General features: G+C 46.5%; 1 protein-coding gene across 1 annotated transcript in view; it reads left to right on the plus strand.

The window, feature by feature from the left end:
• The window catches only part of CALN1 (calneuron 1), a 419,060-nt gene that overhangs the window by 80,250 nt on the left and 320,124 nt on the right, over window positions 1-18,686 (plus strand). The gene's annotated exons all lie outside the window — the stretch shown is intronic.

The raw sequence follows: 18,686 nt of genomic DNA on the forward strand, positions 1-18,686 counted from the left end.
TAAAAAAAAAATTAAAAAGAAAAAGAACATTAGGTTGATTCAGCCTGATATTTTGCCCAGGCCCTGCATCTGCTGAGACCAAATCAGAATCAAGTTTCCTTAGTGTTTTTAACAGCTGTGTTGTTTGTAATAATCCCATCTTAAAACACGAAGTTGGAATTTACTTTCTGAAGTAGAGAAGTCAAAATTACTCCCGGTGGCCCACACATTAGCATTTAGGTGCAATGGTCCACACCAGTGTGCTTTGTATGTACACATTGGTGAGTCTCATTTCTCCCAAGAGGAAGGTGGGGACATTTGGCTGTGGGACAGGGAAGCTAACCTTGCTTTACAGCGGGCAGGAGGTGAGCGAGGTGGAGAGGGCAGGCTGTTGGATAACTTTTCCTTCTCACATCCATTTTTATTTGTGTGCTTATTTAAGTGCACACTGTTTACATGAATGGGCAGTGAGGCAGCTGAGGATATGGGCCTCGGTGGCCTGGGTCCATGGAAGATGTTAGAAGCACTAGGACTGATGTGGACAGAGCTGGCTTCCTAGGGACAGCAGCTGCTCACTGTGGCCTGGACAGAGACTGGTGGCCTGAGAGGAGAGTGGGGACTCTCAGGTCTCCTGGCCTTTAGTTGGCCAAAGGATGTCAGGACATGGAAGCAGGAGATAGAGCCTTGACTTCCTCCAGAATGAGCCCACACTGGTGACCACAAATCAGGGAGAGGCTGTGCTTGGGTGGTGCCTTAGTCTGTTCAGGTTGATACAACAAAACATCAGAAACTGAGTGGCTCATAAACAACCAAAATTTCTTTACCACAGTTCTGGAGGCTGGGAAGTCCAAGATCAAGGTGACAGCAGATTTGACATAGGGTGAAGGCTGCTTCCTGATTCATAGATGGCGCCTTCTCACTGTGTCTTCATGTGGGGGAAGGGGTGAATGAGCTCTGTTGGGCCTTGTTTTTAAGGGTGCTGTCTTAGTCTGTTTTGTGTTGCTATAAAAACATGCCACAGACTGAGCAATTTATAAAGAAAAGAAGTGTATTTGGTTCACGGTGCTGGAGGCTGGGAAGTCCAATAGCATGGTGCTGGCATCTGGTGAGGTCCTTCATGCTGCGTCAGAAGCATGTGGCAGAAGGCAGAAGGGCAAGAGAGGGCACGAGCGAGAGAGCAAGAGGGAGCCAAACTCACTTTTATGACAACCCACTGTCATAGGAAGGAACCCCCTCCTGCGATAAATGACATTAATACATTCATGAGTGCTCTACCCTCCTAATCACCTCCCAAAAGGCCTGAGCTCCTAACGTCATCACACTGGTGATGAGGTTTCCACATATGCATTTTGGGAGGACACAAACATTCAGACCTTAGCAGGTCTGTCTGGCAGGCAATACAAGGCCTCGGCTTTCTCTACCCCTGGGAGTCTGCTCTGAGTGGAGATCAGGACAGGTGGTGCATTGACGTGGGGCGGATTTTTGCTTGTATTCATTTGAGTAGGTCCCTCAGGCTCAGTCACCAGTAAGCAGGAGGGACTGGGAGTGCCCCGTGTGGGGCCCACTGGGTGGCCCTTGTCATAAGAACTGGGCAATGCCATCTGGACATTTGGGCAACTCTTGAAGAGGTTGCGATTACTAACCAAATGAAGTTTGGAAATCATCCATATTTCCCCTTTCCTCCCAACCTTGCCATAAATAATCAGGAGATGATTTCTCTGAGACTCCTCAGAGCCACGACTTTTCTCTCTATTAAAGCTGGGCACTGCGAGGGCAACTGTTTGTGTGGCTTTTCAAGGGGACTGCCGGCTGGATTTCAGCCCTCCTCTCCCCACTTGGGCACCTTGCTGAAACACCTGCCACATTCTCTGACAAGCAGCAGAGCAGACGAGCTTGTTGTTTTAATCAGGCACGGGCAGCTCGTTTGGGGCTGAAATGCACGTTTCAGTGGGGACATAAGCAGAGGGTGATTCTAAGAGCCTTCCAAGCCTGGGCTGGGCCACCTGAGTCTTGGAAGCCTTGGGCACCGGATTGAGTGACGTGGGGACTTTATGGCCTGAGACCGGCTGGTAAAGATGCTGTGTTTGTCCTTCAGGAGGGTAATCGAGGCTCTCAGCCTGGAGCAGGGCCATTTATTTTCTGACGGAAGATTCATTCTACTTATTTATTTAGTTTTTGCCAGGGTGAACACTGAGTTATGACTGCTGCTGCTTTATTACAAGCATCTTTGGGGCTCTGGGCAGGATGGTGCAGATGTGTTCTGAGTTTAGAGCAGGAAGGCAGGGGCTGAAAACCAACTGGCCTGAATCTATTCAGAGGACTATGGATCAGTTCTTGGGGAAGCAAAGTTTCCAAGGCACCGCTTGCCCGCTCTTCTCTTGGGCTGCCTCCTGTCACGCTGACCCTAAAGTTCTGCTTGGGGCCGCTCGTTTATCCTCAGAGGGTGGGTGGTGTCACACAGGGAGGTGATGGACGTTGCAGCGTCCTTCGTGCTCTGGATGCCTCTGGCACAGGCGTTAATGGGGCGCCATCCTTACCTGCTTCCTACCACCCTGCCCTGCCTCAGCATCAGCCTCCTGCTTGTGGATGGCCACAGGGAGAGGTTTCCCCACCTGTTAGTGTTTATCACCAGTGATGGAAGCTTCCTTTCCTTCCGTGTAAGGGCCAAAGGCGCCCATTCTGTGAGTGGTTATCCTCTAAGAACAGGCGTGAAAATAGCCACTCGCCACACAGGCCATTTGCAGCTGCAGTTCACTTCTGCAAAGTTTCTAGTTCTTCTCTTTAAAAGAAGTTCAGGATGGAATCATGCAAAGCGGCATCAAGCTGGCCAGATTGAAGCTGATAATCACCAACCAAACAAACTCAGCAAAGACCGATTGATGGAGACACTCATTCATTCATTCCTATTCATTCATTTGTTGCAAGGATATTTACCCAAATGCTTTCCAGGTAGAAGAGGAAAATCAAATAAGCATGATATTCACTGTCTGTTTCCAAGGAGCTTAAATCTGTCCAGGAAGTTTATGTAAATACCAGATTTATTAGCAGTATCTTATACTTTTAAAGTACACCGTGCAGAATTTTATTAGACATATGGATTATAACATTTGAAATATAGTTTTCTTGCTGTCATTTATTGAATATTCTTGTGATGCTATCTTAATCTTACGTTAAATTTACCTCTATCTGAAGTTCATTTATTTTCATTATTATATAGTGTTCCACTGTATGTAAATATACCTCCGTTTATTTACCCATTTTGTTCTCAGTGGATATTTGGGTTGTGTCCAGTTTGGAGCTATTAGGGTGTAATATGGTATCCCCTTTGGTTGCAGCTGTGGTCTTGGGTAGCTCTTGCGGCTCTGTCTTCCTGCTTTACTGAGGCCACGTTTGTAAATTCTCTCCCAACCGTTTGTCTCATTGAGAACGACTTGTATGCAGTTTATGAAAATCTCCTCTTGCCATGAATTATTTAAATATATTACAATAAAAGTCTTTTTCCCCAAGTCTTCCAGATGATGGTCCCTTTATCTTGTATGACAGGATATTTTTTATAGGGTTCATTTTGCTTTTTTCTATTCTGCTTTGTGACTCAACAATGTAAAGTGCTTTGTAGGCCCAGCATTTGTTAGTAAACAAGGTTTGTAAAGAGTTTTTTCTCTTCTTCACTTTATCCCACACCTGGGATAACATTCCCCTTTTCAGCCTTAGCCTGGAGGGAGGTTGACACAAGTCACCTCCTGTTTCTAGAAGACATTGATCTAGTCCGTGGCTCCTGGGCAGAGGTGGGATCTTGATTGTCCCTGCTGCTGGCTTTGTACCCCAGGCCACAGAATTATCTCTTTCCTCTCACTTTCTCTCCTTCCTGTTCCCAAACTAGTATCCAGCATTCAGGTATCCCAGGAACATTCTGTTCTCATCTCCTCCTCACAAATAAGCCAGGATGGGACATACCGACGCATGGCTATGGTTGTGTTCCCCAAATGAGCTTAGAAAAAGGGTGCTGCTAAGGTGAGTTTAGGCTGGGGAATAGGTCGCCATGGAAGCTAGTGGCTATGAAGTATAGAGACTGATGGTGTGAGTGTAGCCAGTGGACCCCTGGTGGGCAAACGGTAGTGGTGAGGCAGTCTTCCTTCCATACGCGCCACATAGCTCCAGGGATGGGTGGAAATTGTGTGTCTTCAATTTCATTGGTGTTGCAATCAGTGAAAATTCTCTGACATATGTACATGTCTGAAAATTAATATTGCTAGTGACAGACTCTTACACACATTTTGGGAGGTATTTTAATTTGAGTTTGGGGGAGATATATCAGGGTGCCACCCTCCGAATGTGGGGCTCCATTTTAGCGTTGACCAACTTCATTCAGACTATTCCAGAGTCTCTGCCCTGCCACAGCTCAGTTTTTCTTATGACCCCCTATTTGCCTGGATGAGTCTTAGTATTTATTCTGGACATTTGCAGCAGCTGGTGCTGTTGTTCACGCCCTTGTTTTTGAAGTTTGTCACTGCCTTGGCACCTGTGTCATTAGCTGGATCCCTTCCTACCCCTTCTCTACCTATTTGTCATCTCCACATCTGTTGTGCACGCCTCATCTTCTGCCTGCTCCGTACATACGTGTATCTCGTGGGGTTATCTGTTGTCATCCCCATAGGCATCTATGTGCCAATGGCCTCAAGATATATATCTCCAATCCTTCCTCCCTCTTGAATTTCAGACCTGGCACCCAGAGTCCTGTGTAGATGTCTACCAGTCCTTTAAACTCTAGATATCTGAAGCTGCATAGATTTTCTTTTTTCTCTAAAACTGCCCCCCCCCTGAAATTTTTCTCATTATCTTTGTTTTTCTCTTACTCCATACATATAATTGGCAGTCCTGTAGATCTTGACTTCTCAACTTACTTTGTAACACTTCCTCTCTCTCTGACCACACTGCTGTTGTCTTACGCCAGGTCCCCACTTCCTAGACAGCTGCCTCCCTTGGGGGTTGGTATCTTGGAGTCTCGTCCATGATACCACCCACATATCACTTCAATACCATGTCATTGGAGTGATGCCACTCAAACGCACACTTAATTAGGTATTCCATGCTTATAACTTTTTCTTTTCATTTATATATACATACAAATATATTTTACATATTTTCTTAATCTTTTAAAAAGATTTTCAAATAAACAGAGCTTTTGAAAAATACAGTGATGACCCATATATCTTTCATCTAGTTTTTAACATTTTTCAGCATTTGCTTTCTCCCTCTGCCCCTTTCCCTCAACACACACACATGCACACACAAATTTTTTCAGATGTAGAATTTTTATTTAGTTCTTTATTATAGTTTCCATTTCTCTGCTAGATACCCTGTCTGATTACTCATTAAGACAATAGTTTTCTTTAATTCTTTGAACATACTTTCCTATATAGTAGCTCTTTGAAGTCTGTGTGCCAAATCCAACATCTAGGCTCTAGGCCATCTTGGAGTTGGTGTCTATAGACTTTTTTTAGATTATGGTCAAAATTTCTAGTTTCTTTATATGCTTGTGAGTATTTGTCTGTACAGTGAACACTATGAATGCTATGTTATAGAGACTCTATGTTCTTTTTCTGGGTAGTGCTGATTTTTGTTCTAGTAGCTAGTTCAGCTACTGGATGGCACCTTAAACTTGTGTAGGTTTATTTTTATGCTATGTTAGGACATAGCAGTGGAAATCCCAAGGGTGTAATCCTTACTCTCGAGATGTGGTCTTTCTAGTGTCCTAGCTGGATACGTGGGATATTAATGAGGTTTTTCCAATATTTGCTGCTTGAGTTCTAGTATCTGTTTTCTGTTCTCAACCTCATAGCAGCTGCTTCCTGGCAAGTCTTCTTTAATCTCAACTTCCACCTTGATATCCCAGCCTTAAGCTGAGTGTTCATGCGGGACCAACCCAAGGGCTTCTGATGTTCCCTCCCTGCGTAGTTTTCTTCTTTCTCCTGCTCTAGTATACAGATTTTAGCCCCTTCACCTGAATTGTGGTTGGGAAACTGTCCCCAGGCCGAGAGCCAGGGTGGACATGGGGCTCACCGGGAAGTCCATTCTCCTTGTGATTGTAATCTGGCGCTGCCTGTCGTCTGCTGCCTGGAAACAGTTGCCTCATATACTTTGTTCCCTTTCGCAGTTGTACATGATTGGAGGGTTATTCTTGTGCTAGTTACTTTGTCATAGCCAGAAGTCTATTACCATTAATTTTATATTGTATTTTTACCTGAATCAGTTAGAAGTAATTTTCAGTGGTCATGGCACTTCACCCTTTAACACTTTGCTTCTGCTTATCATTCTGAGATGGCTCTCCACGGCCCGTAGCAGAGTTAGCGATAGCTAAACTGTGAACAAAGCATAGGAAGTCCTGTGTGGCCTGGAGTCTTCCTTTATTTGTCTGCTTCAACGCCCTGATTGCCTTCCAGATAGTTCCTGCCATCTGATTCTCTCTCCTGCTTCTCTGCCTTTGTTTAAGCTGCTTCTACCAGGCATAGTCTTTGCCTACCTGAGAAAACACCTAATAATCTTTTAAATTTCAGCATTGTCACTGTGGTTGTCATCTTCATAATCACCACAGCTAAAGCTTACTGAGTGCTTACTGTGTGCTAGGCGCTGTTCAAAGTGCTTCATGTGAATTAACTCACTTAATCCTATCATTAATCCTAGCATGCAGGGATTAATATGAACCACATTTTTTGCAAATGTGAAAAAACTAAAAAAGTTAAATAACCTTGTCCAAGGTCATATAACTTGCAACTGTTGGACCTGGGATTCATGCAGCCACCTGGCTTCAGAGCCCATGCTGTTAACTCTGATGTACTGAATCCTCCTCCCTGCTAGATCAGACCTTTTGTGTCTTCCCTGCACTCGTCACATCACTATCATGTATATCACTGCCACCGCTGTGACACATGGGTGAGAACTTGGCTGATTAATCGAACCTTCAGTGGGTGGAGAGATATTTTTAAAGCTCCGTGTGAGCCTGGCATGCTCCTCACTGAGAGCAGAGGGGCACCGCCACCCAGGAAAGGCTGCCCGTGGGGTGAGTTCATGGCAGAGGGGGGCTGGCTCCTGTGCTGTGAGCTCGGAAGGGCCCTCCCCACCACTACCCATCTTGTCCATCGTGTATTTTCTTGTAATGAAGGTCTCTCTCTCTCTCTTCCCCTTTTTTTCTCCTCTACTTTTGCTGGTTGACTTAAGGATCCCAGAGGTAAACTCTACTTGCCTTTTTTGGAGACATTTCCCTCTACAGGTTTTTCAAGAGGGGGGTTTAAGGAGGCAGAAACATTGCTGTCACAAGATGAGAGGCTCACAACTGTTATCTGATGGCTCAGAGTTCTCTCCTTTAGAGACGGCAGAAAGCCGACACAATGAGCCTCATCATCCCAGCACGAGTGGGAATCCAGGTACACAGCTCCGAGCCTGAGCAGGGAGTTAGCTTTACAACCTGTGCCTTTTATCTGCCTGGGCACCTTCCTCCTGGTGGCCCGACCTGCCTTTGAGCCTTGGGAGGGAAGCCTTTTGTGGAGAGTTGTGAAGCTTTGTGAGCAGGGCGGAAGACGGATTTCTCTGATGGTAGCTGCCCCCAAGGGCCCACTCCTTAAAGGGGCATTTGCCTACATATTCTAGTACTTTCCTGAACCTTGTTCTGAAAATGGCAATTTTGATAGCTGTGGCCAAGAAAGAAACCTGAGTACCTATCTTCCCTGCCAGTTTCATTTTATTAATTTGTGATTTATATTCTGCTTGCTTCCAAAAGTGATCGAGATATCCTAGGATAAAAGAAAAAACAAAACTGCAAAAGCTGTCAGAATAGGAATAGAAAATGGAAACGCACACACAAAGAGGAAGAAAAAAATATGACAGGCCCTTAAAGGAATATGTTTACCGCGAATGAGCATTAAATTTAGCTCCAGGCTTCTAATTGGATGAGGCAAAAAGGTAAACACAAGTTACCTTATTCCAGTGACAGCCTTAACATGTCCCATTGGAAGAATAATTTTCTCAACTGTGTTTTAAATAGAAACCCTTCGCCTCATAATCAAAATTGCTAATATACAAGTATTTTGTATCGTTATTTCATACACATTGGTGGCTTTCAAATTTATCTCACTATCTAATTTCTGAGGACTTTTTTTTTTAGGTATTTCTACTAGTAATAGCAGTTTATGAGGGTAGCGATTCCCAGTGTGTTCATATCAGACTCTCTGGATACACAGAGATGAGGGTGTGTTGTAGTTTAGAATGTCTCCCCGTCAGGTTATCTAGGTACTTGCTGTAGAACATGTTTCTCTGGCTCTCACATCTAAGAACTCTGCTTGAGATGGCAGGCAGAGGGTGGTATCTTGGCATGAAAGTTCAAGAACGTACATCATAAAGCATGACCTTGACCTGAGATATTTGAGGAGCAGGAGTTACCAGCTGTTTATCGTAAAATAACCTTGACATTGTTCCCATGGCGCCTTCCACTTTCAACAGAAAGGCATCCTGACAGATCTCTTAAGGTAATGAAGCCACATCGCGCTTCCCCAGGTGACTAAATGAGTTAACCTGTTGAGCAGGATTGTTCGGCATTATCCATCTGGATGCTGAAGAGAATTTGCCAGAACCCATCACTGTGATGATGGCTTCATTGATGCTGAGCTGTTGCTCCTTGTGTTAACTGGCCAACAGCAGGTCCAGCTGTTTCCTGGGGCTGTTCGAGGATGTGATATTAGCAACATGTCCTAACAGGGGTGACTCCCTGGTCTTCCCTCTTCACAGGGCCACCCGGGGCATGTAAACATGGCTCCAGATCACTTATGAGCAGGTGGTGAGCTAGGATACGCCCATTGAAAATGCAGATTTTTCTCTATCAAGATGATCATTTCTACTTTCTCCAATTCTCAGGCAGGAAGGGGATTGACTTTACATCAAGACCTGTATTGCTACATTGCTGTGTAACAAATCACTCTAAAGCTTACTTGTTGAAAACAAGAAACGTCTAGTGTCTCACAGTCTGTGGATCAGGAATTCAGCATGGGTGTAGACGGCTGGTTCTGGTCGTGTCTCGATGAGACATCTGTTGGGACTGCAGCCATCCGAAGGCCAGACTGGGGCTGGGAATCTGCTCCGTGCTCGCGCACACGGCTGTTGGCCGGAGGCCTCTGTTCCTTGCCATGCGGGCCTCTGCCGGGGGCTGCCGGAGTGGCTTCTTGACATGGGATTTGGCTGTCCCTGGAACAAATGATCGTCGTGTGACCTTGTCCAGATGTCACACATCATCACTCCTGCCACCTCTATTCGTTAACAGTGAGTCACCAAGTACAGCCCACAACTAAGGTAAGTGGAACTAGGTCCCACCTTTTGAGGGGAAGAGTATCAAAGAATATTGTAAAACCACCAAAGACCCTACAAATTAGCTTGGAGATAGTTTCTAGCTGTTGAGTTAAAGGCTAATGATAAGTTAAGAAATGTTACAGAAAGTCCTAAATTCATACTTAGCATTCCTTTATTCAGTGGGAAGAGAGCACCAAGGGTGATGGGTATGAAAGTTGAAATTAAAGCCAGCATGATCTTCCTGGAGTAGGGACTCTGGAGTCCCCGAGTCTGGGTTTCTGTCAGTGTTGTATCACTTAGCAGCTGCAGCAGAGATGGTTAGCGCCTCCCTCAGTATCCTTTCTTCCTTGTAAGAGCATTTTTAGCTGGTCTATATTTTTTGATCTCCTTAAGAGCTAGGTGTGGCTGTGTTAGTAAGTTCTGGCCAATGAGAGACAAGCAGAAGTGACATTAGAAACCTGTGTGCACTTTGCTGCTTCTGTATCCGCTCTCTTCTTCCTGTTAACGGAGTGGGAATGTTGCCATCTGTCACCCTGAAGATAAGGCGTCTCAGCCCGGGATGGCAGAGTGGGCAGCTGGGAGGAGCCTGGGTAGCGGGACAGAGAGAAACCAACTTCTGTCCTGTGTTTTTGTCACTCACAGCTGAGCTTCAATTCACTGATGCGGCAGCCCCGTGACCTCAGACAAGTTCTCCAACCTCCAAACCTGCTTTCCCATTTTTTAATTAGTGTCTTGTGTATAACACTTCCTGTTAGAATATCCTGCGTATTATTTTTGAGGAGGAAGTGTCGTAGGAACTATAGATGGATCTGCAGTTTTAACCATTGGAGGTTTGTCCACACACACACACACACAGTCAAAAGACAAAATTACAGCAAATTTAATTTAAAGATCTTAATTGGCTTTTATTTGGCTTGGGATTCTTGAACTGGGCAACACCTCATTCTACACGATAAAGTAAGTGAGTGTTCTAATGAGCTGAGCACAGGAGGTTGGTTTTACCGACAGGAAAGGGCTGAGGAAAGCAGAAACAGCACAGAAAAGCAGACTGGCGGTTTCAAAGTGACTTTCCTTGCAAAGGTTAAAGCAGAGGGACTTCCTGACCACGCCGGCTAAAGCTGGCCTGCTTGGGCACTTGGCTCCTGGCTCTCACTCTCCTGCTCTCTGGAAGGTCCCGTAAACAACTGGGTCGGGCTGGTGGCTCGGAGCTTCGTCACGAGCGACGCCAATTGGTCTGGTCTATTGGGCCGAGTGCAGGGGCTCAGTCCAAACCAATGGCCTCCTGTAAATTTTACCGAACAGTATTTATACTCTATTTCGAATTTATCGTTTGAAATATGAAGGGAAGCAGCCCAGCAGGACAAAGGAGCAGGGCCAGCTGGGAAGGCTGGGCGGGGTGGAGACCTGGAGGCCTCCGGGAGGACATTAACTTTGGAGGAATCTGTCTCATCCTCGAGGGCAGGGCTAAGCGCAGCGTGTTCGTCCCTGGAAACAGATGTGGTGACAGTGTAGCACACAGTGCCTGCTCAGTACTTGTTGAATAAATGAGCACCAGGTCCCCCGATAAGAGATGTTTGTCAGAAAGTGAGCTGAGTGTCCCCAGTGGTTCATTCTCTCACCTGGGAGGATGACACAGGTGGCAGCAAAGCCTGGGTGGGTCTGCATGGCGTTTGGAGTCAGACGAGCTACTTCAGCTCCCCGTGAGTTTGGATTTTCTCACCAGTACAACGTGGGTAATGGGATGGGTGTACCTCATAGGGATGACGTGAGGTCATGTGTGCAAAGTGAGTTACTACTGTGCATCTGGCATTTAGTAAGTGAAATGCACTTACCCAGTAAATAGCAGCGGTGGTAACAGTAATTGTTATGGTTTTGATGATGCTTATTATTATGACAGAACTCAGCCAGACAAAGCATTGGCTCCCCTGCACTGGGCAGCTCTTTAGAGGACAAAGCAGAGCACTAGACGAGGTCCTATGCAATTGTCCTGCCCACTCCAGGATGTGACTGCCCCGAGCTGGAGAGGCCTGTCAATGTATGGAAGGATCGGGATGCCCCATCATGCGTCTTTGTGTCTTAGCGCTAAGCCCACAGGGTACCTGTCCTACTCCCCCCGTCTCAACCTCAGCACTGTGTCTTTCAGCCCCTGTGCTCACTGGTTTGGAGGTAAGAGTCTACATTGCCAAAGAGAGCAGAGGGAGGGGGCCAGTGACACCAGCGTCCGAACCTTGGGTTGTCCTGAGAGATACAACCAGGGTCCTCCAAGACCTGGGTTTGATGTGGGAAACATCTGTAGGTGGCTGGAGATTCAGGCCTTCCAAGTCCGCAGTGTGATGTTTCCAAGGATCAGGAGAAGAGTCTCCTTTTAAAATAAACGAACATATCCCACAATACTCACCCCGTGGGTTGGAGCAGAGGTGGGGTAGGACGTGGGGAGGCTGAAATTAAGGCTGCTTGGCCAGAACTCACTACCCTTTGGAAGGGGCCATTGGCAGCTCTTTCAGTGGAACACACCAGAAAGAGGATTCCCGTTCCTTCCTCTCTTAAGCACGAGGTTGCATCTGAATAGTGAAGATTTCCGGAAATGGAAGAGCCCAACCATCAGTTTTGCTGGAGATGTACATTAGCATCCCTGTCTGCAGTTGTGTTCCTCTTCCCAGATTATTCTCACTCCCCTCAGGGTTCCCCTAACCTCATTGGGTTAAAATTCAAGGCCATTTTTGTTTAATGGCACTTCCAAACTCCAAACATCAACTTCTATATTAAGGGTTTGTTTGTTACACTGAAGTTTTATGGTGATAGTGGGAAAAGTGGAGTGGTTTTTTATCATTCTGTAAAGCTGCTAAAATGGATGGTCCCAGGACCGAAGGCAATGCTGGCCTCGGGCGTGTGCCACCATTCGCACGCTCAGGTGTAGGGATGGTTCCTAGGCTGGTGCCAGTTAGCGTGTGCTTTGCTGCAGTTACTCTGCTGGTGTCCAGGGAAATGAGCCTCAGGCTATGTGGCATACCTCAACCTTCTGGGTGGCAATTTAACATCTCCGAGCCTAGGAGCATTGTGGGGAGGATAGGTCATAAAATTCTTGGTCTGGTGCCCCTGGGCAATTTGTAGGAGACTTTAGAGAGCTTAGCTTCTCTGCCATCTGGTGCTCAGGTGGGGGGAGGTGGGAAGAGGGGAGTCATGGAGAGAGACCTGAGCACTCAGTGTTTCCGGCACCGACGTGGCGCCCCTCAGACGGCCGTGTGCAATTCTTAGCCAGCACTGACTGGGGCCATAAAAATGTCTGAGAGTTTCAGGTGCGTGATTGATCATGGTTTTATGCTACTCTCTTTATGAGCCCTTCAGAGGTGCCATCTATTTCTGGGAAAAGTGCCCTGAGCTGACTGCTGTATTCTCTTGCCAGATTTTGGGGACCCTGAATATGCAGATTAAGAAAAGTGTTGTATCAAATTTCGGATCCTTCGTGACTGCAGTTGGTCAGCCTCACGGATAGGCTGAAGAATGCCCTGAGTCTGAGGCTTTAACCTGGGGTCTGTGTACCTGGTGGAATGTCTGAGTGTTTTGTGTGTTTATGAGTAGGGATTTTTCTTTTTCTGGGAAGTAGATAGATGCATAACTTCTGTCATATTCTTAAAGGGGTTCAACAGTACATCAACTGCTAATCTGCACCTCGTGAACTGGACTTCTTTTATCCCTGTAACTACTCAAAGGTGTTTGCTTTGTTTTGCTTTTAGTGGGAGACTGGACAGCTGTATTGAGGCTTGCCAGTGAGGTCCTATTTGTATTTTAAAAGGTTGGGCTGGTTGCAGTGTGGAGCGTGGGTTTTAGGGGAGCAGGCTGTGAGGCTGGGGCAACAACCGGGACCCCACTGCACGTCTGGGAGAGATGGTGAGGGAGAAGCAGTGAGGTGGAGAGAGGTGGGCGTGGGAATTTAAAAATACACATGCTTGGCTGTGTTTGTGTTATCCCGTTTGATGTTTGCAATAATGTTACCGAAAACTTGGCACTTGTCCATGAGGCCGAATCAGGAGAATGAGGACAAGTGGTTTGGGGAGGAGGAAAGGGAAGTTTTATTACTTTGCTGGCAAGGGAAGTTTTATTACTTTGCTGGCAAAGGAGGAAAAATGGTAGATCTTCTCGTCTCAAAATCCAAATTTCCTGAACATTCACAGAAATATAGAACTTTTAAAGGATGGATTATCAGCTTCAGGCCATTACTGTTCAACTACAGTTGACGATTCTGATCATCCCATCTCGGCTGAAGACAATTTTGTGACCTCCGTCCAGGACCTCCCATTACCAGGCGTGGGCTGGGCCATCTCCTGTCTCACAAATGAACACAGGCTCACCCTGCCCCTCCCAGCCATTCCCCACCCTCAGTATTTCCCGTCATACCTACGGGAGGAGGGGTGACTACTCTAGTACAGTAATGTCATGAGGCATTTTTGTCCCCATTATACAGATTTGTCCCCATAATGCCAAAGTGGATTAAGTCACTTGTCCAGGTCACACAACATGTAATTGGATAGGCTGGGATTCATACTCAGCTTTAGCTGACTCCAAAGCCTGTGCCCTTAATTAACCACCACGTTGTGCTGTCTCTACCATAGCACGTTTGATGAGGTGTGGATGTGGGGGCGGCTGGGGAGGTAGGCACACAGCTGCCTAACTAGGTATTTTTATTTTTTTTTGTTGAGACAGAGTCTCACTCTGTTGCCCAGGCTAGAGTGCTGTGGCATCAGCCTAACTCACGGCAACCTCAAATTCCTAGGCTCAAGCGATCCTCCTGCCTCAGCCTCCTGAGCAGATGGGACTACAGGCATGTGCCACCATGCCTGGCTAATTTTTTCTATATATTTTTAGTTGTCCAGATAACTTCTTTCTATTTTTTTTGGTAGAGACGGGATCTCGCTCTTGCTCAGGCTGGTCTTGAACTCCTGAGCTCAAATGATCTGCCCACCTCGCCCCTCCCAGAGTGCTAGGATTACAGGAGTGAGTCACCACGCCTGGCCCTAACTAGGTATTAATCACTAGGTGCAGAGGGGACTAGTCACTGAGACCACAGATGCAGGCAGGAGCCTGGACAGGTAGGAAGGTGACTGCCTGGAGATGCCCAGTGGGCCCTGGAATGTTGAATTCTGAGGCTCAAAATATTTTACCTAGAGATGTGGATTTTGGAGTCTTCATTTTATTGAAGTGATGGATAAAGGGAAGAGGGCCAAAGACTGGACCCCAAGGCCCAGCAGCCATTCAGTTTTGGCCGCTGGTGACTGGGGAACTGGGAGTCACCACTTCTCCAGCTAAGTCTTCTTTCATGTCCTTTGACTGTGCTTTGTATACTAATCTTGGTCCCCAGTTATCCTTAATATCCTCAAAGCCAAAATCCTCTCTCAGAAGGAAGAACTCTTTGAGTTGAAAAAAATTCACCTATTTGTCAATTAATTTGGTTCATTGATTTACAGTGCCCTTGGGTTATATTGATGGACAGTGTCCTTCTCTTCCAAACTACTTGTCTGAGTGAGAAACTTCCCTAATCCCATAGGATGTCTCAGATTTTAAAAGCAGCCCTCTCTGGCTCCTGGCCATGTGAATCCTTTTTTCAGGATATCATAAAAATATGCTATAGTTTTCTTTGCTTAATAGACCTACAAAGAGACTGTGTTAAATCAAAGGTCACCTGCCTATAATTAGGACTATCCAGTGGATAAAGAGCTTGACTTCTTGCCTGCAAAGTGGTGAATTTCAGGGATTGTGGAGTCACACTGAACTTGGTTCAAATCCCAGATCTGTTTACCATCTCTGTGCCCTTGGGCAAGTTTTAAGCATTTGCACATCTCAGAGTCCTCATCTGTAAAATGGGACACTATTAGCACCCACCTCTTCGGAAAAGCAGGTAGCATGATGCCTGGCACACGGCGAGGCGCTCTGTGACAGCCAGGTGTTAGTACTGTTGCTTGGCATGCCAGGGAAGGAGGAAGGGTGTAGGAGATACTGAATTTCTTTTATCTTTTTCCAGTCTGCCCAATTAAAAAGGAGTCAATTGAACAAAACTGGAAAATGTGAAGGATATTTTCAGGTGAAAGAGCAAAACTAAGTCCTATAAGTAAATGTGGAATTTGGTCATCTCTTTTAGGATTTTATGTGTGTGTGTGTGTGTGTGTGTGTGTGTACATGTATGTGTGTTTGTGTAGGGAGCACAGGTGCTGAGAGCCTCCTTCCTGAGCCTTCTCCATAGAATGTCTGGAACTTCTCAGACCACAGAGGCCCTTATACTCTTTTTACAATTGTTTTAGAGACAGAGTCTTGCTCTGTTGCCTGGATAACAGTGCAGTGGTGTCGTCATAGCTCACTGCAAACTCAAACTCCTGGGCTCGATAGATCCTCCTGTCTCAGCCTCCTCAGTAGCTGGGACCTCAGGTACACACATCACACCCCTTTAATTCTTTTATTTGTTGGAGAGCTGAGGTCTCTCTATGTTGCCCAGGCTGCTCTTGAACTCCTGGCCTCAAGTGATCCTCCCACCTCAGCCTCCCAAAGTGCTGGGATTACAGGCATGAGCCACGGTGCCCGGCCCTCTTATACTCTTGACATGCCATGGTCAGATGAACTTACAATTCAATAAAATTTTGCTGATGTTACTGGACTGGGCACGTAGCAATGTCAGGGGTGAGGGATCCACATTTACTGAGTGTTTATTTTGTGCCAAGTGCATCCACTAGGCTGTTTCACTGTTAATAATCACCATCGTCGTCACTATTAATTGTTACCCCATAGAGTTGCTCTCCGTCCTCATCCCACTCTCCTTCCCTCCTTCCCTCTCTTTTAGCCCCAGGAGCACACTGGGCCTGCCGCAGGAGAGAGGCTGCATGCGCAGGGGTGCTGGGAACCAGGGTTGGAAGGGCCTGGGTCACACCACCACCTGTGTGCGGCCAGGGCCAGGTTTGCTAGTGACTAAGGCGAGAATTCTTCAAGACGGAGTGTCCTGAAGTACAGAGGTGATAAAGCCTGCACCTAATAGGATACTAATCATGTCTTCACACGTTGTGAAAGCTTGAAATGTACCCATCTCTTCAGTATGTCCCTCCTTAAAGAATATTTATCGAGGTGAGATAAAACATCAAGGTAAGTGCTAATGGCTTCGGGTTGACTTGTGCCACATGTCACAGCTGAGAGCTTGTAAACAGACTGTCCCCTCAGCGAGAAACCTGTAGCGGGGAGGTGCTCTCCTCTGAGCCTCTGATAACAGTTTTTGATTATAATATGTTTTCTGGTTCCAAAGCATTGCCCACTCACAGCAAAACACATTTGTCTTCGTAGAGGCGCCGACTCTGTGTGTGTGCTCGAGATGGTTACAAGTCACTTGGGAGGCTGGTGAGTGGGGACGGCTGATGATAGATCCGGGCAGGGGACTCATACATCACATTGTCCCTCCACGGCCTTAACGAATTACCAGGCAGAGACAAATCAGCTACACTCTCACAATCGTGCTCTTTGTATCCTTTTCAAATTTGACCCAGTCCCAAGCAAATTCGAAGCAACAAAATCAGAGTATTTGTAGAGAAGGCAGCTATAAAATTAGCCATGGCCAGGCTGAGGAAATCTAGTAGGAAAAACCTCATTGCAACACTCTGCCGTGCCCTGGGCAAGAATGGCAGCAAGTGGCTGAGAAAGCTCCCCGAGTATTCTGTGCACAGGGAGTGGTTGGTCTGGTTTGCTGGTGGGCAGTGCTGCCCAGTGGTCAGAGCCACGGAGAGGCGCAGACACAGAGCCTTGGTTTGTCTCTCAGTAAAATGGGATTGATAGTAAGGTAACAGTTGCATAGAGGTGATAAATAAATGAATAACTGAATTTGTTAAATTCTACTAACAAGCTTAGGAAGTTGCATTCATTCTACAAGTTTTCATTGTGTCCCTGAAATATCCAGGCCCCACCCCTAGATGCTGAGAGTCAGAACAATCACTCAGACGTGGATCCTACCCCTGAGGACTGGCCCGAGAGACTAATTCCAGGTAGGACAGGGTGGGTGGAAAGTGAGTCTCAGAATAGGGGAGCTCTGGCCCTCATCCCTCGTCTGAACCTCAGTTTCCCCACTTGTAAAAATGTGACAATAGTAAGCAACTAATAATAAGTAAATCTTCAAAGAGTTTTTTTAGTGTCAAAGTCATAACATCATTCATTTATTCCACAAATATCGATTGCGTGCCTCCTGTGTTTCAGGATGCAGCAACGAACAAAGCAGAATTCCCAGCCCTCAAGGGGTTTTGCCCCCGTGGTAGGAGCAATAGTATATGGTGGTGAGAATTATAGAAAATAAGCAGGCAGTGGGGCAGGGGTGGGGTGGAGGCTATTGGAATAATCCAGATGAGAGAGAGTGGGGATTGGGACCAGGGTGGGCATGGAGGTGGGAAGGAGTGGTCAGATTCTGGGTCTATTTTGCAAGTGGATTTATAAGGATTTGCTGATGGGGTGGGTGTGGAGTATGACACAGCAAGAGAAGAGTCAGGGATGGCTTCAAGGTTTTTGGCCTGATCAACTAGAAAAATGGAGAGGAGATTACCCTGGAGGGGAGAAAGCCCAGGAGCTCAGTATTGGACATGCTCACTCTGAGATGCTTCCTAGACATCTGGGTGGAGATGCTGAATGCGCTGTTGGGTAATCACGTTCAGGATAGGATTGGGGCTTGCATGCATTAATAGCCTGTGTGCTGTGTGGCAAAGGTGGGTGCTGAATGATCTTAATTATTGACCAATTGATCAATTAATTATGAATACTTCTTAATCTGTATTTTTAAAATTAAACTTCTTATTGTGACGTACTTGTAGATTCATACGTAACTGGAAGACAGAATGCAGGAAGGTCCCCCATCCCCTGTCCCCAGTTTCCCCTAATGGTGACATCTCGCAAACCTGTAGTACCGTATCCCAACCGGGATATCGGTGTCCATACAGTCAGTATACAGAACATTTCCATCCCCACAATGAGTCCATGTTAATTTAATCCATTAAGTGCCACAAACGTTGCATAGAATAAGCTATGGGAGTTCAGAGGAAGGAGAGAGGATGTCCTGGTGTAGCTGGTCAGAGGCTTCCGGCAGAGGGAGGCCCTCGTGATGGGCCTGGCAGGACGGGGGCAGACTGGGCTCTACAGCAGAAAGGGCAGACTGGAAAAATCCTGGCATGTGGAAGTTGGGTGTGTGGGGCCTTGGAGGCTGTTGGGCATTGAGCAGAGTGGAGGTGAGAGGTGGGCACATCAGAAAGCAGCGCTGAAAGGCTGGTCAGGTCCTCGGGCCGAGGGCACCAGGCCAAGAGGAGGCACTGTAGTGGGAGTCAGTCGGGGACCTTGGAGGGTGTCTGAGCTTTGGGGTATCTGAGCTT

The sequence above is a fragment of the Eulemur rufifrons genome, chromosome 14, assembly GCF_041146395.1.
Source record: "Eulemur rufifrons isolate Redbay chromosome 14, OSU_ERuf_1, whole genome shotgun sequence".
NCBI classification, from domain to species: Eukaryota; Metazoa; Chordata; class Mammalia; order Primates; family Lemuridae; genus Eulemur; species Eulemur rufifrons.